The sequence below is a fragment of the Rhinopithecus roxellana genome, unplaced genomic scaffold, assembly GCF_007565055.1.
Source record: "Rhinopithecus roxellana isolate Shanxi Qingling unplaced genomic scaffold, ASM756505v1 contig6077, whole genome shotgun sequence".
NCBI classification, from domain to species: domain Eukaryota; kingdom Metazoa; phylum Chordata; class Mammalia; order Primates; family Cercopithecidae; genus Rhinopithecus; species Rhinopithecus roxellana.
The window spans coordinates 194-27,491 of NW_022144529.1; the positions used below are offsets into that span (position 1 = coordinate 194).

General features: G+C 46.7%; 1 long non-coding RNA gene across 1 annotated transcript; it reads right to left on the bottom strand.

Annotated features, from left to right (window-relative positions):
- Positions 1 to 2,619: 2,619 nt before the first annotated feature.
- LOC115896216 lies at positions 2,620 to 12,008 on the bottom strand. The gene is made up of 3 exons (XR_004056138.1): positions 11,828 to 12,008; positions 10,079 to 10,196; positions 2,620 to 2,855 (listed from the first exon to the last, which is right to left on the bottom strand). It is a non-coding gene; the product is annotated as an uncharacterized LOC115896216 (long non-coding RNA).
- Positions 12,009 to 27,298: the final 15,290 nt, after the last annotated feature.

The following is a 27,298-nucleotide window of genomic DNA, read 5'->3' on the forward strand; positions in this document are numbered from 1 at the left end:
TAGCTTGAGCTACTTTTACATGCCATACTGTATAATGAACTGTGCTAATAGGCATGTGAGAAGTATGAGGACCCCAACAACTGCTGCAGGCCCAAATAATAACAGATAACATCCTTTGATATCTACTTTTAGAAACTCTCATCTGTGATATTACCTTTCACACTTTTTTTTCTGTCCTGGCCAAATGCTTATTTTTTCCCATTCTCACAATTTCCTTCACATACCACCGCATTCATCCATTCTTTAAGTTTTGTCGTTTCTAAGTAAATGTCAGTTAGCATCCAACAGGTGCTACCAGTTCTTCAGCTCAACCCTGAAATGTCCCTTACTCACATTCTCCCAAACCACAGAGAACAGTGCTTCTCAGCTCAGGGTTCTGGTACTTCTGAGAGTACTCAGCAGTATGACAAAAGGAAAAAACACAGTACACCTCTTTGGAATATAAATTTTTCTTGAAAACGTGAAGGGAAAGTTTTTAGATTTAGTTTTTTTCCCCAGATAAAAATTTTAAATATTTAATTAATCAAGTACACAGCAGAATAGGATACCAAAATTTCACAAAAAAACCTTAAAACAGAAGACTTCAAAATAAATGTTCGCAACTAAGGCCAGGTGCAGTGGCGCATGCCTGTAACCCTAGCACTTTGGGAGGCCACAGCGGGTGGATCATTTGAGGTCAGGAGTTGGAGAGCAGCCTGGCCAACATGGTGAAACCCCGTTTCTATTAAAATAAAAAAACTAGCCAGGCGTGGTGGCGCACGCTTGTAATCTCAGCTACTCGGGAGGCTGAGACAAGAGAATCGCTTGAACATGGGACGTGGAGGTTGCAGTGAGCCAAGATCGCACCACTGGGTGACAGCGTAAGACTCTGCCCCCTTTCCAAAAAAAAAAAAAAAAAAAAAAGTTTGCAACTAGAGCACTGTTTGAGGTAACCTACCAGTACCCCAAAAGATGCACATCTGCTCTCCTCAGAGAAACCACAGAGAAGCACTGTCCACCACTACCCCTGGGAGGCTGTTCTTGACGCTAAAACCAAACACAAACCACACTCCGGACTCAAGGACACGGGCTGTTTTATCCAGATTTATATATCACACTGAGGGTCGAATCAAGCAGCTAGTAGCTGCTCAACAAATTCTAGCTAAATGACCACTATGGATACTGGCTTCTACTCCCTACAGTTATCCTTCTCTCTCAAACCTACTACCTTCCCTTGCGGGTATCAGTGAGTGTTTCATTTTTTTATTACCGTACCTAATGTACTGCTAGCATTCAATAAATCATGATCAATAGTTTGGCATTTCAGTTGAAAATCAGCAAATTAAAAGGAAGAAAAACCTGTTGTCCACTGATTGTTGCCACAGGAATGGCTGAAGCTTGAGGGATGCTACTCTCCATGGTAACGGTAACCTGCCCTGGAACCTTGGGGGGAAGCGACAGGGTAGAAGGTGGAGCAGGAGCAATGGGACGGCTAGGCATGGTAGGCTTCGGGGCGGCTGCAACAGAAAACCACACAAAACATATCAATGGCCTCATACTGGTGATGCGTCTCAATCCAGAATTAAGAGTACACAAATCGAACCTGGAGAGTACCAGGAAACATGCCATAAGCTTTACACATTTTATCTATTAGCATCACAGTGTTTCCATTGAAGTACTAGCATTTCTATTTCACAGATAAAGAAACATACAAAGCAAGGCTAACTGACTTGCTCAAAGCCACACACACAGTAAGAAGAAGAACTGGGAACAAAGCCCAGAGCTGTATGGCTCACAGCCCACACCCTTTCTTCTACATGATGCCACCTCCCAAGTTTGGGTGGATTGAACAAAACTCCCAGTAACTGAAACAGAACCCCCAGGTAACACACAGGCAATATTCTCAGAAACCCCCAAATTAACCAGTTGCTAAAACAGACCTTAGGGAAGAGTGCTACTCCAGTTGGTCCCATGATACTGGGTTATCAGAACTTACAACATCACTGTCAGCCGGGCGCGGTGGCTCACACCTGTCATCCCAGCACTCTGGGAAGCTAAGGTGGGCAGATCACTTGAGGCCAGGAGTTTGAGACCAGCCTGGCCAACATGGTGACATCCCGTCTCTACTAAAAATACAAAAATTAGCCAGGCGTGGTGGCATGTGCCTGTAATCCCAGCTACTTGGGAGGCTGAGGCGGGAGAACTGCTTGAACCTTGGAGGTGGAGGTTGCAGTGAGCAAAGATTGCACCACTGCACTCCAGCCTGGATGACAGAGAAAGACTCCGTCTCAAAAAAAAAAAAAAAAATTAGTGTCATTAAGCCCCCACTGCTAAATCTGACTGGCTTAAAAAAAAAAAAAAAGAGGGTTCCCTTATCTAACTTAACATGCCCATAAGTTGAATAATATCAGTATCAAAATGGATAACAGCAAAGATTCTGTGATGCCAACTGCCCAGCAGCACAAGACGAGGCACTGCAGAAAATCAGGGCTGAGTTACAGAGAGGTGCTGAACTCATAGGTCATAAAGAAACAATGAAATACGATCCTAAGATACAGCCTAAGATTTTGTACAAATTGTTATAAAGATTAGCCAGTCTTGAGCTCTGGTTCAGTGTGAAGTTTTAACCCTCTCCATTACCTTCATAAGTCCCTCCGAAAATGAAAGTGGCACTGCTGGCGTCAGGTGTGCTGGCGGGGCTGTCACTGCAACAGGTGTGGCTGATGCGACAGCATGGTGTGTAGACAACATCTGCACCTGTGGATAGGGCCTTACCACAACAGGCTCTTGCTTCTCCTCTCGGGACTGGAGGGAGCTGCTGGAACTCATGTGCTCCCTGGCACTGACTTCAGAATCTCGACCAGATTCATCATTGACTAGTAAAGACATTAAAAGTGAGACAGTATGTCACAGTCTCCCAATGTAAGATAGCGGCACAAACAAGAGTGGCACCTGAAGTTAAACCTCAGGATTGACACAGTGGTCACTTCCTTGTGATGTTTTCTTAACAGGGTCAATTTGGGCACTGGATTCTCCTGATGGACATCAGACAGAAGAGCCACAACTGTGGAATGTAGAATTTATTCTGGATATTGTAGCCTGATGAATAAACTACCTGAAAATCATCTAAAATGAGCTGAAATAGTTAAAAGTACAATACAGAACATAAGACAATTTCATTTAAAACATCTTCTTAAAAAGTTATAAAAGCCTGACATTAAAAAGATCTGGCCAACATGGCAAAACTCTAACTCTACTAAAAATACAAAAAACAAAACAAAAAAAAAAACACAAAAAAACACCTTTTTTTGTAATCCCAGCTACTTGGGAGGCTAAGGTGGGAGGATCGCCTGAGCCCAAAACGCAGAGGTTGCAGTGAGCCAAGATTGCGTCACTGCACCCTGCACTCTAGCCTGGGCGAGAGAGGAAGACTCTGTCTCCAAAACAAACAAAACAGAAAAAGTATGGCTAGCGCAGTGGCTTGCATCTGCAATCCTAGCATTTTCAGAGGCCAAGGCAAGCAGATCCTTTGAACCCAGGAGTTCAAGACCAGCCTTGGCAACACAATAAGACTCCATCTCTGTAAAAAATATAAAAATTAAATGGGCACGGAGGCATGCACCCATAATCCCAGCTATGCTGGAGGCAGAGGGAGGAGGATTACTTAACCCTGGGAGGTCAAGGCTGCAGTAAGCCAAGCCATGATTGTGCCATTGCACTCCAGCTTGGATGACACAGTGAGACTCTGCCTCAAAAAAAAAAAAAAAAAAAAAAAAAAGGTGGTGGCGGGCTGGGCACGGCAGCTCACGCCTGTAATCCTAGTACTTTGGAAAGCCAATAGGGGCGGATCATTTGAGGTCAGGAGTTCCAGACCAGTCTGATCAACATGGTGAAACCCCGTCTCTACTAAAAATATAAAAAAATGAGCCAGGCGTGGTGACACACACCTATAACCTTAGCTACTCGGGAAGACGAGGCAAGAGAATCGCTTGAACCCAGGAGACGGGAGGTTGCAGTGAGCCGAGATTGCACTACTGCACTCCAGCCTGGGTAACAGAGTGAGACTCCGTCTCAAAAAAAGAAAAAATTAAAAAAAAAGATATTTTAAGTACAGTTCCTAACTTTAAGAACATACAGTTTTTCAAAACTGAAGGACAGAGATAGGAGACATATTTTCCACTGTATGCTCTTTTTCTTTTGGTGTTTTGGACTACCAGAAGACATAATATATTAAACAGTTTTTTTTTAATTTAAAAAAATTTTTTTGAGACAAGGTCTCACTCTGTCTTCCAGGCTGGAACATAGTAGATATCAGCTCACTGCAGCTTCAAACTCCTGGACTCAAGTGATCTTCTGCCTCAGCTGCCCAAGCAGCTAAGACTACAGGCACACACCACTACCCCTGGCTAATTCTTTTATTCTTTTATGAAGACAAAGTTCCACTGTGCTGCCCAGTCTGGTCTTGAATACCTGGGATCAAGTGTTCCTCCCACCTCTGGCTTCCCAAAGTGCTGAGATTACAAGTGTGAGCCACTGCACCTAGCCTATTTAAAAATTAAATATTTAAAAATTAAGTGGAGGCTGGGCGTGGTGGCACACGCCTGTAATCCCAGTACCTTGGGAGGCCAAGGCGGGGAGATCATTTGAGGTCAGGAGTTCGAGATCATCCTGGCCAACATGGTGAAACCCTGGCTCTACTAAAAATACAACAAATAGCCAGGCGTGGCAGTGCACACCTGTAATCCCAGATACTCAGGAGGCTGAGGCCCGAGAATCGCTAGAGCCTGGGAGGCGGAGGTTGAGGGATCCCGCCACCGCACTCCAGCCTGGGGGACAAGAGCAAGACTCTGCGTCAAAAAAAAAAATGAAGTGGAAAAATATCAGAAAACAATACTAATGTAATAAAGGAAGAGCTTGTGAAAATATTAACTCATATTTGTCTATAATTTTTCCAAAATATTAATATTCTTTTTTTTCTGAGCATAAAGATATGTACTTATGTAGAGAATGCAGATTATTTGGAGTACCATAAACAAAGTAAAGTTGTCCCCAAACTTACCCCACAAAGGCACCAACACTTAAAAGTTTTGGTGACAGTTCTCGTCTCTTTTAAATTTTGGGTGGGTTTTTATTCATTTGACTTTTTTTCCTTGAAGTATGATCTTCATAAAGGTAAGTGCACAAACGTTAGTTATGCAGCTCAATGGACTTTCATAAACTGAATAAACCTGAGTAAATAGCACCCCGCTCGAGATAGAAAACATTATTGGTCTCCCCGAGACCCTTAGTTTGGCCCTATTCTAGCCACCATCCTCCCAAGGAAAGCAATCTTCTACCTTGTAACACTATAGATTAGTATTGTCTGTTTTTGAACTTGATACAAACAGACTCATAACAAATACACCCTATTGTGCTTTGCCTCTTTAACTTACAGGTATGAGATTCATCCATGTTAGTGTACAAAGCTGTAGCTCTTTCATTCTCAAGGCTGTATATAGTATGACATGTAAGCAACGTACAAATGATCCATTTTACTCTTAAGAGGCACTTCACATAGTTTTCAGTTTTTTCCTATTTTGAATAGTGCTAGTAATGTTCCTGTACATGTCTTCCGGTAAACATATGTATCACTTCTACTCAACATATACCTAGGAGTGGAACGACTGAGTAGAGAATACTGCATGATTTTTCAAAGGTGAAACGGGGATGGGCACAGTGGCTCCTGCCTATAATCTTAGCACTTTGGGAGGCCAAGGCAGGTGGATTACCTGAGGTCAGGAGTTCAAGACCATCATCCAAGATGGTGAAACCCCGTCTCTACAAAAATACAAAAATTAGCTGGGCATGATGGTGGTTGCCTGTAATCCCACCTACTCAGGAGGCTGAAGCGGAAGAATCGCTTGAACCCAGGAGGCAGAGGTTGCAGTGAGCCAAGATTATGCACCCCAGCCTGGGCAACAGAGCAAGACTCCGTCTCAAAAAAAAAAAAAAAGAAAAGGTGAAATGGGATTCTATTGTATAGATGTACTATAGCTTTTAAAATCACTGTATCATTGATGGGCTTTTAGGTTATTTCCAAATTTTTGCTTTTATCAACAATCTTGTCCAGAGATCTCTTCAGGAAAAAATTTCTGAAAGTACAAGTGCTGGATGAAAAGACTGATGAGGCCGGGCGCGATGGCGCAAGCCCGTAATCCCAGCACTTTGGGAGGCCGAGGCGGGCGGATCGCAAGGTCAGGAGTTTGAGACCAACCTGGCCAACATGGTGAAACCCTGTCTCTACTAAAAATACAAAAATTAGCTGGGTGTGGTGGTGGGCGCCTATAGTCCCAGCTAATTAGGAGGCTGAGGCAGGAGAATTGCTTGAACCCAGGAGGTGGAGGTTGCAGTGAGCCAAGATTGCACCACTGCACTGCAGCCTGGGTGACACAGCGAGACTCCATCTCCAAAAAAAAAAAAAAACCGAGAGGAAAGAAAAGACTGATATACATTTTCTTTTTCGCTATATTTTGACTTTTCTCCCAGGTTATTCAGAATTTTAAAAATTTTGATCTATAAAACCTCTTCATTGGGGAATAAATTACATAGAATAACACCACTGTTTTACAAGAAAAGTTTGGTAATTTTTCTACAAATATCCTCAGTAACACCAAAGAGGAGAATGGTTGGGTCAAATGGTAAGTATGTATTTAACTTTGCCAAAGTAATTTCCAAAGCGACTGTAGCACTGTCTGTTCCCATTAGCAGTGTACGAGAGTTCCAGCTGCTCCTCTTCCTTATTCACGTTTGATATACAGCCATTCTAGTGGGTTGCAGTGTGTCTCCCTGTAGTTTTAATTAGCATTCCCATGACGACTAGTAATGTTGAACATCTTTTTATGTGATCACAGCCCATTCATATATATCTTCTTTAGTGAAGTGCATGTTTATCTTTCATCCACTTTAATCAATTAGCTTTACTGAGGTACAATTTACACATAAAATTCACTAATTCTTTGTGTAACGAGATAAATGTTCGCAAAAGTATACAATGGTATAACACAATCATGACACAGATCATTTCCTGTTACTTCCATAAGTTCATTCACACCCCTTTGTAGTCAATTCCCTCTCTGCCACCTCTATTCCCCAGAAACCACTGATCTGCTTTCTGTCACTATGGTATAATCTTTTCTGGAATTTCATCGAACACAATCATACCATCTGGAGTCCTATGTATCTGGATTCTCTCCTTAGCGTAACGTTACTGAGGTTTATCCATAATGTTGTGTGTATCGGTAGTCTGGTCCTTTCTATTGCCAAGTAGTATTCCACTGCGTGGATGGATACACAACAATTTGCTCATCCAGTCACCATCTGATACGCATTTGGTGAGATCCCTGTTTTGGCTATTATGAATACAGTGTCTATGAACATGTGAGTATAAGTCCTTGTATGAACACACGTTTTCATTTACTTTTGATAAACCCCCAGGGAATGAGATTGCTCAGTGCTGTGGTAAGTGTATATTTAATTGTATAAGACATTGCCAAACTGTTTCTCGAAGTGGCTTGCCATTTTGCATTCCCAATAGAGCATGAGTTCTATTTGTGCCACAACCATACCAACGGGTGGTATTGTCAGTCTCTGTAATTTCGGTCTTTCTACTGGATGTGTAGTAGTTTCTCAGCAGTTTTAAATTGCACTGCCCGGAGGATTAATAATGGTGAGCATCTTCTCATGTGCTTCTTTGGCACTTATCTAGCTCTTCTGGTGAAGTATCTACTCAAATATTTTCCCATTTAAAAAAAATCAGGTTGTCTGTCTTTCACTACTGAGTTATGAGTTCCTGTTTTTTTTTTTTCCTGAAGACAGGATCTCACTCCGTCACCCAGGCTGGGGTGCAGTAGTAAGAGCTCAGGTCACTGCAACCTCCGCTTCCCAGGCTCAAGTGATCTTCCTGCCTCAGCCTGTCAAGTAGCTGGGACCATAGGCATGAGCCACCATACCTGGCTATTTCTTTTTTTTTTTGAGACAGAGTCTTGCTCTGTTGCCCAGGCTGAAGTGCAGTCGTGCGATCTTGACTCACTGCAACCTCCGTCTCCCAGGTTCAAGTGATTGTCCTGTCTCAGCCTCCCGAGTAGCTGGAATTACAGGCACCCACCACTACGCCCAGCTAATTTTTGTATTTTTAGTAGAGACAGGTTTCACCATGTTGGCCAAGTTGGTCTTGAACTCCTGGCCTCAGTGATCTACCCATCTCAGCCTCCCAAAGTGCTAGGATTACAGGCATGAGCCACTGTAAAATTAGCCTGGCCCCAGCTAATTTTTGTATTTTTTGTAGAAATGGGGATTTGCCATGTTGCCCGGGCTTATCTCGAACTCCTGAGCTTGAAGCGATCCACCTGCCTCGGACTTCCATGTTGCTGGGATAACAGGCATGAGCCACTGTGCCCGGCCTTTATCCTCCCACAATGTTGTTGGGATCTTCCAGCACTACTTTACTGAAAAGACTTATAGGGCACGGTGGCTCATGCCTGTAATCCCAGCACTTTGGGAGGCCAAGACGGGTGGATCACAAGGTCAGGAGATGGAGACCATCCTGGCTAACACAGTGAAACCCCGTCTCTACTAATGATACAAAAAAGAAAAAAAAAAATTACTCAGGCATGGTGGCGCATGTCTGTAATCCCAGCTACTCAGAGGCTGAGGCACGAGAATCGCTTAAACCCAGGAGGCAGAGACCGCAGGGACCTGAGATAGAGCTGCTGTACTCCAGCCTGGGTCACAGAGTGACACTCTGTCTCAAAAAAATAAAATAAAATAAAATAAAATAAAATAAAAAAATAAAAAATAAGCTGGGGAGCCCAAAAGATCAAGGCTGCCGTGAGCTGTGATTAGGCCACTGTACTCCCGCTTGAATGACAGCGTGAGACCCTGTTGCAAAAAAAAAAAAAAAAAAGCCTCAGCTACTGGTTTAAGCAATGAGTAGACAGTGGTATCATTTACCATAAGGAACACCAGAATCGAGTGGTGAAGAGAAAGGAATAGAAAATAGTTTATTTCACTTTGTAATGTCATATATTTACTTAATACGTAGAGAAAAAGAGTATTTTAAGGAATTCCTCAACTTCAGCACTGCTGACTAGACTGGATACTTCTCTGTTGTGGGGGGCTTCCCATTATCTTGTAGGATGTTAAGCAGTATCCCTGGCCTCTACCTATCAGATGCCAATAGCACTGTTTAGTTGTGACAACCAAACTGTCTTTAGATATTGCCAAGTATTCCCCTGGAGGAAAAACCACCTCTCCAAACACCTGTCACTGAGAACCACTGATTTCTACCACTCAAAGGGCACAAGACGAAAAGCCAAGTTTTATCTATGTGCATACAATCAGCCCTCTGTATCCATGGGTTCCCTGATGTGAATTCAACCAACTTTGGATGTTAAATATTCAGGGGGAAAAAAAATATGGTTGCATCTGTACTAAGCACATACAGACTTTTTTGTCTTCTCATTGTTCTCTTAGCAATATAGTATAACAACTATCTACATACTATTTACGTTGTAGTAGGCATTACAAGTAATCTAGAGATGATTTAAAGTATACTGGAGGATAGATACAGGTAATATCTATACATACACTATACCATTTTACACCACAAAGTGGAGCATCATGGATTTTGGTATCTGAGGTGGGTCCTGGAACCAATCCCCCACAGACACCACAGGGAAACCGCATATCCTTTGTTTTCCACTTCTTTTCCTTGATAATAAACTCCTAAAAGGCACGATCTGTTCCTTAAACTCTGGGCTCCCTCACAGCACTAATGCTATACTCCTGGACATTAATTAAACACGAATATATTAATGCATTTCAAAAACAGTTCTTACAGGCACGCTTTGCTGTAAGTTGCACGTGTACTCTATATGAATGAAGTGGTTAAAACAGGAAGAAAAAAAGCCTTGTTTAAATTAGAATAGTAACATACCCTTCCTTCAAATTCAAGAAATAAGAATTTACTAAAATCCTAGAAGGAATCTGCTAATGTTTAAGTTAGAAAACTGGCAATATTCTTAAAGTTGGAAGAAATAGATTAGAATATTACATATCTTACCTGTAGCCGCTGGGCTTATCAATCCAGCAGTACCACTGTTTGCAATCTGAGAAGGGGCCTGGCTCAGCCCAGTAGAAGGGGCTCCTAATCGAGGAAACTGTTGAGAACTCATTTCCACCTGTAGTACATACAGTTACATGGTTATTACTAGATTCTGAGATCTGAATCAATACTGAGAAATTAAAGCATCTTTAGTACCTATGGGATAGTCCCTTGGAAAAGCAAATGCTGCATCATTTATTTAAAAACAATAACTTGGGATCAATATAAATGCAGACATTATCTAAACTACCTAAGTTTTCTACCAATATCGTTTATACGGAGCTGGCGTGTACTATAACCCTCCATAAATACTTGTGGATTGCCATGCTAAAAAATCACCATTGAATCCTGTACAAGAGTCACATGACAGGTATTACCACAATGCATGTGTATTTCTCTGTGTAAAGTTTTATGGAAAATGGCATGTCTCTTCGAAACACTCAAACCTCACACCAAGGTGAACAGAACTGTAATTAGCATGTCATAGGAACATTCGGAGGAAGATACCCAGCCCTAAGAAAGGATCGGATATTTTACATTCAGACCCGATGCAAAAGGAATTCTCCAACGCTTTTCTGCAAAGGCCTCCATTTACGGATTTCCTTTTCTTCCCCTTTCATAGACCCCCCACAGAGCCAGAGAACCCTACACCTTCTCCATCTTCCCTAAAATCGTCCCCCACTTTTCCCCCAGGAGCCAAGCGATCTCCCCTGATTCGCCCGCAACCCCACCCCACCGCGAAGCCCCCGCTGAGATGGGAGGATGCCGATTTCCAGACACCTCGGAATGCGAGACCCCCGTCTCCGGGGTAGGGGTGCGGACTGGCGTTCTGGGGACCCGACCACAAGGCGAGCACTGTGGCTCTTTACCTGTAGCCGCCGCCCGCCGCCCGCACCGCCCGCTTCTATCTCGCCGGCCTGGGGGTGCCGCGGAGGGCCCATCTCGGCGGCGGCGATTCGCTCGGGGGGCGCGCGGAGGGATCGCGGCGGCGGCGCCCGGGGCCCGCCGCTGTCCAGCCCCGCTGGCCCCACTCACCCCCAACACCCGGCCGCCGCGGTGCTCGCAGTCCTCTTCCCCCGAACCTGCCCCTGCCTCCCCCGCCCGCCCATTGGCCCCACGCCCGGCGCGTCAGTGGAGGCCCAGGACCAATCCACAGCGACCTACACGTTCAGGACCCGCCCCACCCTCCCGCCGACCGCCAGCCAATCAGGCGCGAGCCTGGCCGGGGCAGCCCAAACCCCTCGAGGCTGAACCAATGGCAGAAGAAGATAGGCGCCCCCGGCGAGGGGGGCCGGGAGCGGGGAGGCCCCGCCTCGGCCAGGGTCTGAAAGCGGCGGGCGCAGGGCCCGGATGTGGAGAGTCACTTAAACTGCTCCAGGAGCCAAACTCCCTGGGCCGCCCGCCCGCCCGCCCGCGCTCCCCCGACCGCTCTGCTTCCCGCCAAGGCCCCACGTCCGCCACGCCCCCACGCCCGGGTCAGCCCACCCCTCCCGGTGCCTCTCCCTTCCTCGCCACAGGACACCCAGCCCCTGTCGCCGGCCCAACTGCCGTGCCCAGCTCGCCAAAGAGCCGCGGTCCGAGCCGCAGGAGACGAGGATCCTCTGCCCTTCCCCGGGGACGCGCAACGGGACGGACGCTGCAGCCCGGCTCGGCCGTCCCGCCCCCTCGTCTCCTCCCCTTCCCTCCAGGCGCCAGTCCCGCCATTACCTGGGTGCTGCGCCGAGTGGCCGCCGCGCCGCCTTCAGCTCGCTCCCGCGCGCTCTCTGTCTGCGGGGCCGACGTCCCCAGGTTCCGGACCCGCAGCCACCGCCGGGGAGCTAGCACTCTGCCCCCTACCCCTCACTCCAGCGCCGCTGCTTCCGCCGCCGCAACGAGCCTCCCGTCTATTGGCTGTTGCAGGCCCCGCCCCCTGCCGAGTCAGCCAGTCGCCGGTGGTCGTGAGCGGGGAGAGCGGACGGGCCCGCCCCTCGGAGCCGCGGCGTCCTCTGGGAATGTAGTCGCGGGAGCCAGGAGGGCGGGCCGCGAAGGAGGCGGAGAGGGCCGGGGCGGGGCCGCAGGCGACCCGGCCTGGGCAACACACCCCTTTGCCGTCTGAGGTCGGTTCTGTCTTTTCTCTTGGCTGAGAAGACAGTGGATCCCACCCTGTGTCTCAACCTGAGGGCACTAGGTTTCATTTTCCCCGCGGGGAGGCGCGGCGCGGGAAAGGGTCATGGAGGCCAACTGCGGCGGCCAAGGGATCCGCGGGCCGGACCAGGTGTCGTGACGGTGTCCGCCTCCCTACGCCGCGAGTGGGACTCGGTGTCCCCACCGGGGACCGCGGTCGGCACAGCCTACGCGCGGCGGGAGCCGCCAGGCGCGGCACGGGCGCGGCTCTGTGAAAGCAGGCCGGCAGGATGCAGGATTCCGGGCGGCCGGGGCGCACCTGCGCGCACTTTCCAGTTTATGAAGGCGCTGAAGGGGGGCAGTTTTATTTTGTCACTTTGTTTAGGGTTCAGGGTTGGAGTTTATGCGCCTGTAGAAGACATAGCCATATCTTTTGAGGCCACATTTGCATCTGATAAGAGATTAAGTCTCCCTCTTCCCTTACCAGATGGTAGTTTAGGCCTGGAGTTTTGTGATTAGTTAGAAAATAAATGGGGGCCGGGCGCGGTGGCTCAAGCCTGTAATCCCAGCACTTTGGGAGGCCGAGACGGGCGGATCACGAGGTCAGGAGATCGAGACCATCCTGGCTAACCCGGTGAAACCCCCGTCTCTACTAAAAATACAAAAAAAAAAAAAAAAAAAAAAAAAAAAAACTAGCCGGGCGAGGTGGCGGGAGCCTGTAGTCCCAGCTACTCGGGAGGCTGAGGCAGGAGAATGGCGTCAACCCGGGAGGCGGAGCTTGCAGTGAGCTGAGATCCGGCCACTGCACTCCAGCCTGGGCGACAGAGCAAGACTCCGTCTCAAAAAAAAAAAAAAAAAAAAAGAAAGAAAATAAATGGGGCTCAAACCCCTCTCTTGCTATCATGCACAGCTGTGTAAGACAACTGTTTGGTTAGAAGAGAGTAGCTCCTGGCTATAGCCCAGGGATGAGTCTCAGATACTCCTCCTTTTCAAGCCACTTTCCTTTTCCACCTTCTTCCCTTCATTCTCAAACTTCTAAAGAGTGGCTGCTGTGATCGACTCCAGCCTCCTCTCTGCCTAGGCAGTCCTTACCCTTTTGGAGTTGCCACTCTTCTCAGACTGCTCCCCAAAAGTTGCCAACACCTACTCAACTTCAAACTCATCGGTCCTCGCTTAGATCTCATCTCGTTTAGCTTACTGACCAGTAGTAACTCCTCCTCATGTCTTCCCTTGGCCTCTAGAACCAGGGTGTCTCCTGCTTCTACTCCTATCTCAAGCTCCATTATACCTCCTCTTTCTCATAAATACAGCATTCTTCAGGGCTCCAACACTCAAATGCTATACTGCCTTCCTAAATGGTTTAATGTGTTTCCACAGTTTCAAATGTCTTCCTTTTTGTTTTTTGTGTTTTTTTGAGACAAGGTCTCAGTTCAGCCAAAGCTGAAGTCCAGTGGCGTGATCACGGCTCATTGCAGCCTCGACTTCCTGGGCTCAGCTAACTTATTGCCTCAGCCTCCTGAGTAGCCAGGACTGCAGGCGCATGCCACCACACCCTGCTAGTTAAATATAAATATAAATAAATATATATATATATATGGATATATATCCCGGGCATGTGGCTCACGCCTGTAATCCCAGCACTTTGGGAGGCCGAGGCAGGTGGATCACCTGAGGTCGGGAGTTTGAGACCAGCCTGACCAACATGGAGAAACCCCGTCTCTACTAAAAATACAAAAATAGCTGGGCATGGTGGCACATGCCTGTAATCCCAGCTACTCGGGAGGCTGAGACAGGAAAAATCGCTTGAACCCGGGAGGTGGAGGTGGCTGTGAGCTCAGATGGAGCCATTGCACTCCAGCCTGGGCAACAAGAGTGAAACTCTGTCTCAAAAACATATATATTATATATAATATATAATATATATGTTTTTGAGATGGAGTTGTATGTGTGTCTGTGTGTATATATATATAAGTGTATATATACGTGTGTGTGTATATATTATTATTATTATTTTTTTGTAGCGACAGGGTTCCACCATATGCCCAGGCTGGTCTGGAACTCCTGAGCTTAAGCGATTTGCCCACCTTGGCCTCCCAATGTGCTGGCATTATAGGCATGAGCCACTACACCCAGCCTCAGATATCTTTGAAAATGTGACCTGTGCGTAGGTGACCACTCTGAGTTGTATACCTGTATTTCCACCTCATGGGCCAATCCACACAGAAGTCTTACAAGCCCCTCAAAGTTAATGTATTGAACACCTTTATTGATTTGCCTCACCTATGTACTCCCCTTGATACCTGGGTTTACTTACTGGCATCACCAACCTTTCTGTCTTCGGCTTCATATATGTTGTTTCACACTCTTCCATCTCCCACAGCTGCCATATTACATTGATATGCACCTCTGCCTCCTTTCCTATTGTTTCCATAACTGTGGCTCAAGCTGTCACTATTTCTTATCTGAACTGCAGCAATGCTGCTGCCCCCACTGAAATCTCTTCCTACAGCCAATATGTCCTCCAGAATTCTTTTTCTAAATCACTAATCTGGATCTATCCTTCCCATCCACAGTGCTTCCGTATCTTCAGAATATATTCCAAATCCCTATGCCCAGTATCCAAAGGCCTTAATAATTTTGTCTTTCCTGCCTCTCCAAAAACTGGATACTCTGCCAACAACAGTTTCTACTAGTTATCTGCGCAGTTTGGCTTCCAGCATTTTGCTCTGGCCTGAAGTGCCTTCTGATAGGCTAGGACGCTCAGCAATCATCTAGAAGAGTTCTGCCAATTCTATAATGCTCAACCGGAAAGAAAATCGTTTCCCTTCTGCAAGAAGCCTTCCTCCAATTCCTCTCCTTTCCCCACCCTTTAGAATACTTCCATAGAACTTCCTCAGTACCTCTCTTACAGCACTGATCTGTGTCTGCCCATATTCCTCCTGGAGCAGGCGGAGAGAGAAGTTATTTGTCTTTATATCTCCTGTCAACAGGGTTTAGATCCAGGAAGCATTCAATAAATGTTTGCTAAATATAATCACAAATACATCAGTGCTACTATATGATTGAAATCGGAATTTTCCTCAGTTACTTGGGACAGTAGCTACGGCTTTATTCATCCACGTCTCTAGTCTCACACATAGTGGACACTTAAAGGAAAAACAGGTGCTTCACCCACCTTTTATCACTAAGGTTTAGAATTCCCATCAACTGAGGCTTGTTGTGCAGAAAACACACCTTGTGCCCCAGCCAGACTGAACCTTCCACGCTCCTCAAGTATTGAAGCAGCCCTATGCTGGTTTCAGGAGCTTATTAGTATTTGAAAATGGTTCTTGAAAATTGGCCAGGTGCGGTGGCTCACACCTGTAATCCCAGCACTTCGGGAGGCTGAGGCGAACGAATCACTTGAGGTCAGGAGTTCGAGACCAGCCGGTCTGACATGGTGAAAACCCCATCTCTACTAAAAGTACAAAAATTAGCTGGCTGTGGTGGCACATGCCTGTAATCCCAGCTACGTGGGAGGCTGAGGCAGGAGAATCATTTGAACTCAGGAGGTGGAGGTTGCAGTGAACCAAGATTGCGCCACTACACTCCAGCCTGGGCAACAGAGCAAGACTCAGTCTCAAAAAATATAAAAAAAAAAACCAGGCCGGGCGCGGTGGCTCAAGCCTGTAATCCCAGCACTTTGGGAGGCCGAGACGGGCGGATCACGAGGTCAGGAGATCGAGACCATCCTGGCTAACACGGTGAAACCCCGTCTCTACTAAAAATACAAAAAATTAGCCGGGCGAGGCGGCGGGCGCCTGTGGTCCCAGCTACTCAGGAGGCTGAGGCAGGAGAATGGCGTGAACCCGGGAGGCGGAGCTTGCAGTGAGCTGAGATCCGGCCACTGCACTCCAGCCTGGGCGACAGAGCAAGACTCTGTCTCAAAAAACAACAACAACAACAACAACAACAACAAAAAAACCAAAACTGTTGTCCACCGATGATCTTTTGAATAGATTAAGCAAAGATACAATAGGCATCATATCTGCTCAGTGATTTTCTAGAGAAAAGTAAATAACTACTGTTCTGACAAGAAAGCAGACAGGTTCTCCATGTGAGTGTTCTGTGGAAGTCAGGCAGATGTCAGCGAATGGTCCGTGAGACTTGGTGATGTGATTGAAACCACTTCTGCAAAATCACGACAGTGAGAGATATCTACATGGTTGACTTCATCTTACTTCTGACCTCCAAGCTGTCTTTGGTTATTCCTGGGTATAGACCAAGCTACGTTTCAGAATTTAGTTTATAGTTTAACTTGAAAGCAAGGATGATAATAGTTCCTTTCTAAAACTAACCCCCTCCTTGCTTGGGGGCCAAAACCACCTTTGTAAACCAACGAAAGGCCACAAGAATAGGATTATGAGAGGGGCCTGAACTCCACTAAAATGTAGTCACTTTCTATAATCCCTTATTGCTCAGGAGGCATGTGGCCAGAGGTCTCAGATTTGTGACTTCCCCAGTTGCTCCTGTAGATAACATCATCGTTGTAAGGATTGTTTTTTTCTGAGGTATCTTTCATACTGATCCTATCTGAACTCATGACTCATGGCTCTGCTGGTCCTGTGGCCCTACCTAGAGGCAGACTTAGCACATAAGGAATGTTTTCAACACCCCTATGATTTCATCCCCAACCAATCAGTAGCACTCATTCCCTATCCCCCTGCTCACCAAATTGTTCATAAAACCCCTAAGCTCTGAGCCTTCAGGGAGACTGATTTGAGTGATAACTCTAGTTCTTTCCGTGTTGCCCACCTCCTGTCAATTAAACACTTTCTCTGCTGCAATGCTATAGTCTCAGTGGATTGATTTTTGTCTGTACAGCGGACAGGAAGAACCCGTTGGGTGATCCAACACTTTGTTGCATTTTTTTTCCTCTTAAAAAAAATTATTTTAAGAATTCAAGGGCAAACTGGTGGTGGTAGCCTACCACTTTTTATTGAACAGTGCTGCTCCTTGTGGAGCAGGGCTAACTCATAGACAGTGTGCCCAGAGTCAGCCAGGTGATTACACTTTGGTGGGCCTCTTTACCACTGGGCCCAGATGGTTCTCACTTAGTCACTGCATGAGCAGTCTAATAATATTGACTCTTTGCAGTTTGCCCTCTGTCCAAATCCTCCCCTTGACTCAACCTCCCAGTCAGGGAAAGCCTAGTGTCTTCCAGATCACTCGTGTAACATGAGCATACCCTTACATATCTCCAGCTTGTTGTGTAGATTAAATGAGCTATGCACATAAAGGATGTGTTGCTTTGGAACTTTGCCAATATCCATTGTTTTTTTAACTTCCATCTGTTTATTACCCAGGCAAACTCAGAGTCTCTCTCCTCCTGGTATCCCATTCTATACCACTGTCCCCACCCCAGCAGCACCTATGCCAGGTGTGGCAGAAGACTCTAGGATGGTCCCCGATGATCTCTTCCCAGTGGTCCTACCCTTATGTAGGAACCAAAGCAAAGGGATCATTCCTTTGCCTTGAGTGTGGGTAGGACCTGTGACTTTCTACCAACCAATGGCAAATGGCAGAGGTGGTGGGGATGGCACTTCCTGTACCATGTTAACTTATACAAGCATGTGGTCCATAGCAATGTTTTGGTCAAGGACAGATTGCATATATGACTAGTTTCATGAGATTATAAACGGAGCTGAAAATTCCTGTCATCTAGTGACCTTCTAGCGGTCATAATGTGTAGTGCAAAAGCATTACTCATATATTTGTGGTGATGTTGGTGTGAACAAAGCTACTGAGTCAGGTGCGGTAGCTCACTGCCTGTAATCCCAGCACTTGAGAGGCTGAGGCAAGAGGATCACGTGAGCCAAGGAGTTTGAGACCAGCCTGGCCGCATGGTGAGATGCCATATTCTATTTTAATTTTTTTCGAGACACAGTCTTACTCTGTCACCCAGGCTGGAGTGAAGTGGCATATAATATCGGCTAACCTCTGCAACCCTCTGCAACCTCCGTCTCCTGGGTTCAAGTGATTCTCCTGTCTCAGCCTCCTGAGTGCTGAGATTAAGGTGCACACCACCACGCCTGGCTAATTTTTGTATTTTTAATAGAGATGGGTTTCACCATGTTGGCCAGGCTGGTCTGGAACTGGGGACCTCAGGTGATCCGCCTGCCCCAGCTTCCCAAAGTGCTGGGATTACAGGCGTGGGCCAGTGTACTTGGCTGCCGTATCTATTTTAAAAGACAAAACAACAGACAAAAACTACTGCTCTGCCAGTTGTATAAAAGTATAGAATATACACTTATTAATTTGTCCATAATACTTGATAATGGTAATAAATGACTATGTTGGCTGGGCGCAGTGGCTCACACCTGTAATCCCAGTACCTCAGGAAGACAAGTCTGGCAGATCATTTGAGGACAGGAGTTCAAGACCAGCCTGGGCAATGTGACGAACTCCATCTCTACTTAAAAATACAAATATTAGTGGGACATGGTGGCGCAGGCCTGTAATCCCAGCTACTTGGAGGCCTGAGGCACAAGAATTGGTTTGAACCTGGGAGGCAGATGGTTTGCAGTGAGCTGAGATGGTGCCACTGCACTCCAGCCTGGGCAACAGAAAGAGACTCTGTCTCCAAACAAAGCAAAACAAAACAAACAACTATATATTGGTTTCTGTATTTACTACATTATACTTTTTTTTTTTTTTTTTTTTTTTTTGAGGCGGAGTCTCGCTCTGTCGCCCGGACTGGAGTGCAGTGGCCAGATCTCAGCTCACTGCAAGCTCCGCCTCCCGGGTTTACGCCCATTCTCCTGCCTCAGCCTCCCGAGTAGCTGGGACTACAGGCGCCCACCACCTCGCCCGGCTAGTTTTTGTATTTTAGTAGAGACGGGGTTTCACCGTGTTAGCCAGGATGGTCTCGATCTCCTGACCTCGTGATCCGCCCGTCTCGGCCTCCCAAAGTGCTGGGATTACAGGCTTGAGCCACCGTGCCCCGGCCACTACATTATACTTTTTATCGTTACCTTAGAGTGTACTCCTACTTACTTAAAAAGTTAACTGTAGGCCAGGCACGGTAGCTCACACCTGTAATCCCAGCACTTTGGGAGGCCGAGGCCGGCAGGTCACTTGAGGTCAGGAGTTGAGACCATCCTGGCCAAACATGGTGAAACCCCCATCTCTACTAAAAACATAAAAAATCAGCCCAGTGTGGCTGGTGGCACCTGCAAGTCCCAGCTACTTGGGAGGCTAAAGCAGGAAAATCACTTGAACCTGGGAGGTGCAGGTTGCAGTGAGCAGAGATTGCACCACTTGCACTCCAGCCTGGGCAACACAGTGAGACTCCCTCTCAAAAAAAAAAAAAAAGTTAACTGTAAAAACAGCCTCAGGAAGGTCTTTCAGGAGGTATTCCAGAAGAAGGGCGTTGTTATTATTCCTAAAGACCTTCCAGTGGTACAAGATGTAGAGGTGGGAAGACAGTGATGTTGATGATCCTGACCCTGTGTAGGTTTAGGTTAATGTGTGTGTTCATGTCTTAGTTTTTCACAAAAAAGTTGAAAAAAAATTTTTTTTAATTAAAAAAAAGGCTTTAGTGAAGTTTGGACCCTTAAAAAATAAAACTTAAACATTTTAAAAGCTTATAGGTCAGGCACAGTTGCTCATGGCTATAATCCCAGCAACTTTTGAGGGGCCAAAGCGAGTGGATACCTGAGGTTGACTGTTCAAGACCAGCCTGGCCAACATGGCGAGGCTCCACTAAAAAAACAAAACCTTGGTCGAGCATGGTTGCTTCACACCTCTAATTCCAACAGTTTGGGAGGCCGAGCCAAGTGGATTTATGAGGTCAAGAGTTCAAGATTAGCCTGGTCCAACATGTGTGAAACCCTTTGTCTCTACTAAAAATACAAAATTAGATGGGTTGTGATCGTGGCGCCTGTAATCCCAGCCACTTGGGAGGCTGAAGCAGGCAGAACCGCTTGAACTGCTTAAGCCCGAGAGGCAGAGGTTGCAGTGAGCCAAGATCACACCACTGCACTCCAGCCCGCCTGGGTGACGAGCAAGGACTCCATCTCAAAAAAAAAAAAAAAAATCTCATCTGTCCTAAAAATTACAAGAATTAGCCAGGCATGGTGGCAGGCACATGTAATCCCAGCTATTTGGGAGGCTGAGGCACGAGAATCTCTTGAACCTGGGAGGCAGAGGTTGCAGTGAGCTGAGATTGCGCCACTGCACTCCAGCCTGGGCACCACAGCGAGACTCTGTCTCAAAAAAAATTTTTTTTAAGTTTATAGAATAAGAATGTAAAGAAAGAAGGCTGGGTGTGGTGGCTCATGCCTATAATCCCAGCACTTTGGGAGGCCAAGGTGGGTGGATCGCTTGAGGTCAGGAATTCAAGACCAGCCTGGCCAACAAGGTGAAACCCCATCTCTACTAAAATACAAAAATTAGCTAGGCATGGTGGCAGGTGCCTGTAATCCCAGCTACTCAGGAGGCTGAGGCAGGAGAATCACTAGAAACGGAAGGGAAGTGGAGTTTTGCAGTGAACCAGGATCGTGCCACTACACTCCAGCCTGGGCAACAGCTCAAGGTTCCATCTCAAAAAAATAAAAGAAATAAAATATTTTTGTCCAGCCGTACAATGTGTTTGTGTAAAAAAGTTACAGTGAACCTACATTAATTTATTATTGGAGAAAGAAATTTTTTTGTAAATTTAGTGCTAAGTGTACAGTGCTTACAAAGCCAACAGCAGTGTTGGGAGGCCAAAATGGGAGGATCACTTGAGGCCAGGAGTTTGAGACCAGCCTGGTCAACATAGCGAGACCCCCTCATCTCTGTTTGAAAAAAAAAAAAAGCCTACAGTAGTGTACAGTAATATCCTAGGCCTTCACATTCACTCACCACTCACCCCACTGACTCACCCAGAGCAACTACAAGCTCCATTCATGGTAAGCGTCTTGTACAGGTGAACTATTTTAAATCTTTTATACCATGTTTTAACTGTACCTTTTCTATGTTTAGTTATGTTTAGATGCACACTTACCATTGTGTTACCATTGCCTACAGGATTTCAGTACAGTATTGTGCCATACAGGTTTGTAGCCTAGGGACAATCAGCTCTATTACGTAGCTTAAATGCGTAGTAGGCTGTACCAGCTAGGTTTGTGTAAGTACACTCTGTGATGCTTGCGCAATGACAAAATCGCCTAATGATCCATTTCTTAGAATGTACCCGTATGGTTAAGCAATGTGTGACTACATACAACTGTGTCTTGCTACCAGACTCTGTCTAGAGACTGTCCTTGCTGGCCTGACTGCAACCATGTGGCCTACCTGGCAGTGAACTGCAGGTAGCCTGCAGGAACTGCAGCAACCTCTAGAACTGAGGGCAGCCTCCAGCCACATACCTACAAGAAGCTGGGGCCCCTCCGTTCTACACACCAAGGGAAATGAGTTCTGCCATAACCTGAATGATCTTGGAAGCTGATTCTTCCTTAGTTGAGCTTCCAGATGATAACACAGCCCAGTGGATACCCTTAGTTGCAGCCTCATGAGATCCTGAGCAGAGCACCTGCTAAGACATGCCTGAACTCCTGACCCACAGCAACTGTGACTTAATAACTACGTATTGTTTCAAGCTGTTGTTTGTGGGTAACTTGTTACACAGCAATAGAAAACGAATACACCAAGAGTAGGGTAACATCTGATGATAAGGCAAGCTGTTCTGTAGGCTGTAGGTGAGGACCCACAGGGCTCCCCATCAGCAACATGGTCTGAGTGAGCTGGCTGTTCTGGCCTTACCAAGAGAAGTTTGTCCATCTCCCACCCACCCCCTGGTGACTTGGCCTCTGTGTGTCAGTTGTTGCAGGCTGCCCCTGACTGCTGGTTGTCCCTGGGAACTCTACACTGCACTTCTGCTTCTTATGGCTTCAGCCAATGCATGGCTTAGCTTTCCTATGGCTCTCATGGGGCTCAGGCTTTTCAGCTTAGCTCCTTCTGTTCTTCTTTCTATATCATTTTCAAATTCTGGAGAAAATTGGGCAGGTTGGCTAATTGCATTCCTCCTAGCTTGAGTAGAACCTTCCTTGTAGTCAGCCTTTTTCTTCCTTCTCATTTCTCTTACCCAGCCAGGAAAAGTTCTCTGCTTTTTAGGGACTCCATGATTGATTGGGCCCACCTGGATAATGCAGAATTGTCTTTCTACCTCAATGGTCCATACCTTCATCACATCTGCAGTGCCCTTTTGCCATGGAGAGTAACACCTCCACAGATTCCACCCAGGGGTTAGGGTCCATGTGGCATCTTTGCAGAGAGCGTTGTTATACCTACACTCTATGTCTAATTAATCCCTGGGAATTTGGGACCTGGTTACTCTTCTAATTCTGATACTAGTTAGCTGTCTGACACTGGGCCAGACACTCTCTATTTGGAGCTACCAGGTCACATCAAGACTTCATGTCCTGGGAAGCCATGTTTGAAGAGCGTGCCATATAGGTTGACACTGAGGTGGGATTCATGGGCCCAGGGCAGGTGGAACAAGTCAGCTACCTAGAGACCTCAGGGTCCACTGAGCCTGTGAGTGAAAAGCAAAGCTGTTCCTGAGGAGGTCAGGTTGGAGAAGAACCATTGGCTGTTACGTGATTGGGCCAAGCCCGGGATAACCTAGAGAGGCACAGCAGGAACACTGAGGTTGGGGATTTCCAGGAAGGCAGGAAAGGCTGGGCTATCAGAGCTCACCATGCTGAGTGCCAGTCACACCGTGAGTGGTACGTCAGTCAGCATCGAGACTCAGCACAGCCCAGACAGGCAGCAGGGCTGGGTCTCACACCCATGCCTATAGATTCCAGGGTCCTTCTCAGCTGCTCAGCCTGTTCCCTTTTGACTCTTGGTGGCCTTGTGGCCTCAGGTCCACACAACAGTTGGAATGTGATCCCATTCCTGGACACAGAGGCCCTGCAGTCCTATAGAAGCCCTGTGGACACTTTCCCCAGGCCTCAGAGACTTACATCAGGCCTATTCCCTGCTCCTCCTACAAGGCTTTGTATGACAAATCCCCTAATGCTCCCTGCAGCCTGGCTGCTTCCACTGACCATACTGGGGGGCAGCAAAGCCATGAGTTGTAGTCCAGCCCCTTCAGGAAGAAGGCCGTCCAAAAACAGGCTCAGGGGCCACTGCAACCTCCTTTGGATGTGATATAGGAAATGCCCAGGTAGCCAGCCAGACCATTTACCCTGCCCTGACACACGCCTCCCAGGAAGCTGACCTCCTCTCACAATAGGCTGGGGGCACACTGCTCTAGAGATGGCAGTACTGCTTTCAGTATTGGAGTACGAGAAGGGGGGGGAGAGGGGGAGGCGGGAGGGGCGGAGGGAGGGAGGGAGGGAGGGAGGGGGGGGGGAAAGGAGTGGACAGAAAGAAAGAAGAAAGCAAAGAAAAGAAGAAAGAAAGACACCCACATCACGAACCCTCACTTCCTTCCTTCCTTCTTCCTTCCTTCCTTCCTTCCTTCCTTCCCTCCTTTTCTCTTTTTTGAGACAAGGTCTCACTCTGTTGCCCAGGCTGGAGTGCAGTGACATGGTCATGGCTCACTGCTGGGCTCAGGTGACCCTCCTACCTCAGCCTCTAAGTAGCTGGGACTACAGACATGTGCCACGATGCCTGGCTAATTTTTGTATTTTTTGTAGAGATGGGGTCTTGATATGTTGCCCAATCTGGTCTTGAAATTCTATACTCAATCAGTCTTCCCACATCAGCCTCCTGAAATGCTGGGATTACAGGCATGAGCCACTGTGCCTGGCTTGTTTTCTTACCATAATATTTTTATATATCCGAGTACCTATGTTGACAAAAAAAGCCAAACTTGGCCAGGCACAGTGGCTCACGCCTGTAATCCCAGCAACTTGGGAGGCTGAGGCTGGCAGATCACTTGAGGTCAGGAGTTCAAGACCAGTCTGGCCAACATGGTAAAACCCCGTCTCTACTAAAAATACAAAAATTAGCCAGATGTGGCAACACGGACCTATAGTTCCAGCTACTGGAGAGGCTGAGGCATAAGAATCCCTTGAACCTGTATGGCAGAGGTTGCAGTGACCCGAGATGGTGCCACTGCACTCCAGCCTGGGCGACAGAGGTAAGACTCGATCTCAAAAAAAAAAAAAGAAAAAAAAAAGCCGAACTCTGTAAATTTTTTTATTTTTTTTATTTTTTGAGACAAAGTCTCCTCTGTCACCCAGGCTGGAGTGCAGTGGTGCCATCTCAGCTCACTGCAACTTTTGCCTCCTGGGTTCAAGTGATTTTCCTGCCTTAGCCTCCCGAGTAGCTGGGATTGCAGGTGCCCGCCATCACACCTGGCTAATTTTTGTATTTTTATTTTTATTTTTTTGAGATGGAGTCTTGCTCTGTCGCCCAGGCTGGAGTGCAGTGGTGCAATCTTGGCTCACTGCAAGCTCCGCCTCCCGGGTTCACGCCATTCTTCTGCCTCAGCCTCTGGAGTAGCTGGGACTACAGGTGCCTGCCACCATGCCCAGCTAATTTTTTTTTTTTTTTTTTTTTTGGTATTTTTAGTAGAGATGGGGTTTCACCATGTTAGCCAGGATGGTCTCAATCTCCTGACCTCAGGTGATCTGCCTGCCTTGGCCTCCCAAAGTGCTGGGATTACAGGTGTGAGCCACTGCACCTGGCCCAAACTCTGTAAAATATTTAAACAGGTTTATTCTGAGAAAAATATGAGTAATGATGGCCTGAACACAGTCTCAAGTGTTCCTGAGAACATGTGCCCAAGGTGGTTGAGCTACAGCTTGATTGTATATGTTTTAGGGAGACAGATGATGTCAATCAGTACATGTGATGTATATATTAGTTCAGTCTGTAAAGGAAGAAAAACTCAAAGCAGGGAAGGGGTGCTTACAAGTTATAGGTGTATTCAAGATTTTCTTTTTGTTGTTGTTGAGACAGGGTCTTACTCCATTGCCCAGGCTGGAGTGCAGTGATGTGATGATGGCTCGCTGCAACCTCAATCTCCTGGACTCAGGTGATCCTCCCACCTCCTCCTCTCTAGTAACTGGGACTGCAGGCACGTGTAACCATGCCTGGCTAATTTTTTGTTGTTGTATTTTCAGTAGAGACAAGGTTCCGCCATGTTGCCAGGCTGGTCTTGAACTCCTGGGCTCAAGTAATCCAACTGCCTCAGCCTCCCAAAGTGCTGGGATTACAGGCATTAACCACTGTGTCCAGCCAAGGATAAAAGATTTTCTGATTGGCAATTGGTTTTTGAAAGAGTTATTATCTAGCCAGGCAAGTTGGCATACGCCTGTAATTCCAGCACTTGGGATGCCAAGGTGGAAGGAACCCTAAAGCCCAACAGATTGAGGACCAGGCTGGGCAACATGGTGAAACCCTCTCTACTAAAAAAAAAAAAAAAAGTAGCCCCAGCATGGTGGTGCATGTCTATAGTCCTAGCTACTCATGAGGTGTGGGGGTGGCTGGGGGCTCACTGGAGACCAGGAGATTGAGGCTTCAGTGAGCTATGATCATGCCACTGTACTCCAGCGTGGGCAACAATAGCGAGACCCTGTTCCCTCCAACCCCCCTCCCCCCAGAAAAAGAAGTGATTATGGAATCACTTCTTTTTCCAGGAAAGACCTGGAATCAATAGAAGGACTGTTTGGATTAAGATCAGGGAATTGTGAGAACAAGGTTTTTACTGTATAGATGAAGTCTACATAGGTGGTCACCCTTAGAGAGAGATGGCAAATGGTGTTTTTTTGTTTGTTTGTTTGATTTTTGCATTTTTAGTAGAGATGGGGTTTCACCATGTTGGCCAGGTTGGTCTCAAACTCCTGACCTCAAGTGATCCAATTGCCTTGGCCTCCAGAGGGCTGGGATTACAGGCATGAGCCACTGTGTCTGGCCAAATGTTTCTTATTTAGACCTTTAAAGGGTGCTAAACTCTCAGTTGCTCTCTTCAGGATGGGGAGGACCTGCAAGGGGAAAAAATTTAGTTATATTAACAGAGATTCTTCACAGATGCAAATTTCTCCCTGCAAAATATGGCTTTGCAGGGTCATCGCAAAGTATGGCAAAGGAATATATTTTGAGGTAAAATATTTTCATTTCCTTCTTTGTCACGTGATGATATACTAGAGTCAGGTTGGAATTTGCTGTCTTCTTGCTACAAATAATCTGTTTTGTCAGTCTTATGATCTCTGTTTCAATGTTAATGCTGGTCAGTTGTGCCTGAATTGGAAGAGAAGGAGAGTATAATGAGGCAAGTTGAAACCTCCCGTTCCTGTCACAGCCTGAACTAGTTTTTCAGATTTCTTTGGGTCCCCTTGGTGGAGAGGGGACTCCCTTCAGTCAGTTGGAGGACTCAGAATTTTATTTTTGGTTTACACCCACATTTTTGTTGTAACACCACTAATGCAGATATTGGTCAACTGCCTTTTGACCTTCCTAGTGTCAGAGATGATAAATTCCTCTTCAAAAGTTTTCAATTCCCTGTTCTTCCGGTTCTTTGTTTCTCTAGTTTCTATAGTTACCCAGGCTGTAAATGACCCATCCTGCCCTTGCTGCACTCTGACATGCCCTGACAAGCTTAGACATGCCTTGCATAATAAAGGATAGTCTTCCCCTTCCCACCTAGATAGCTGTGTTCAATTTCAAACACAAGCCAATTAGGTCAGTTTAGACTGTGCAGTCCAACCCCAGCCAATGAAGAAAGGACACAGCAGTAGGAACCAATTGCATTAGGGATAAAAACCCCTGCCCTACCCCACTCGGTGTGTTCTTGCAATCATGACTGGCACAAGCTGCACACTTCTGTGGAAATAAAGTTGCCTTGCTGAGAAAATTTCTGTTCAAGTGCCATTTCTTTTGTGGCACTGAAACTTGTTTCTAACAAATTTGGGGGCTCGTCCGGGATTCCCATTCTCCTCTGGGGAAGGGTTCAGTCCTCTCCTGTGAGGAGGTGTGCCCTGCTGCCTCATTGAGGTGGCCTCAGGGGTAAGGAATCGAGACCCACCCAGTGTGATGAATAAACCTGGACTCTCAGCAACGCAGGAAAAAACAGACCAACAACTTGGGGGAAAAAAT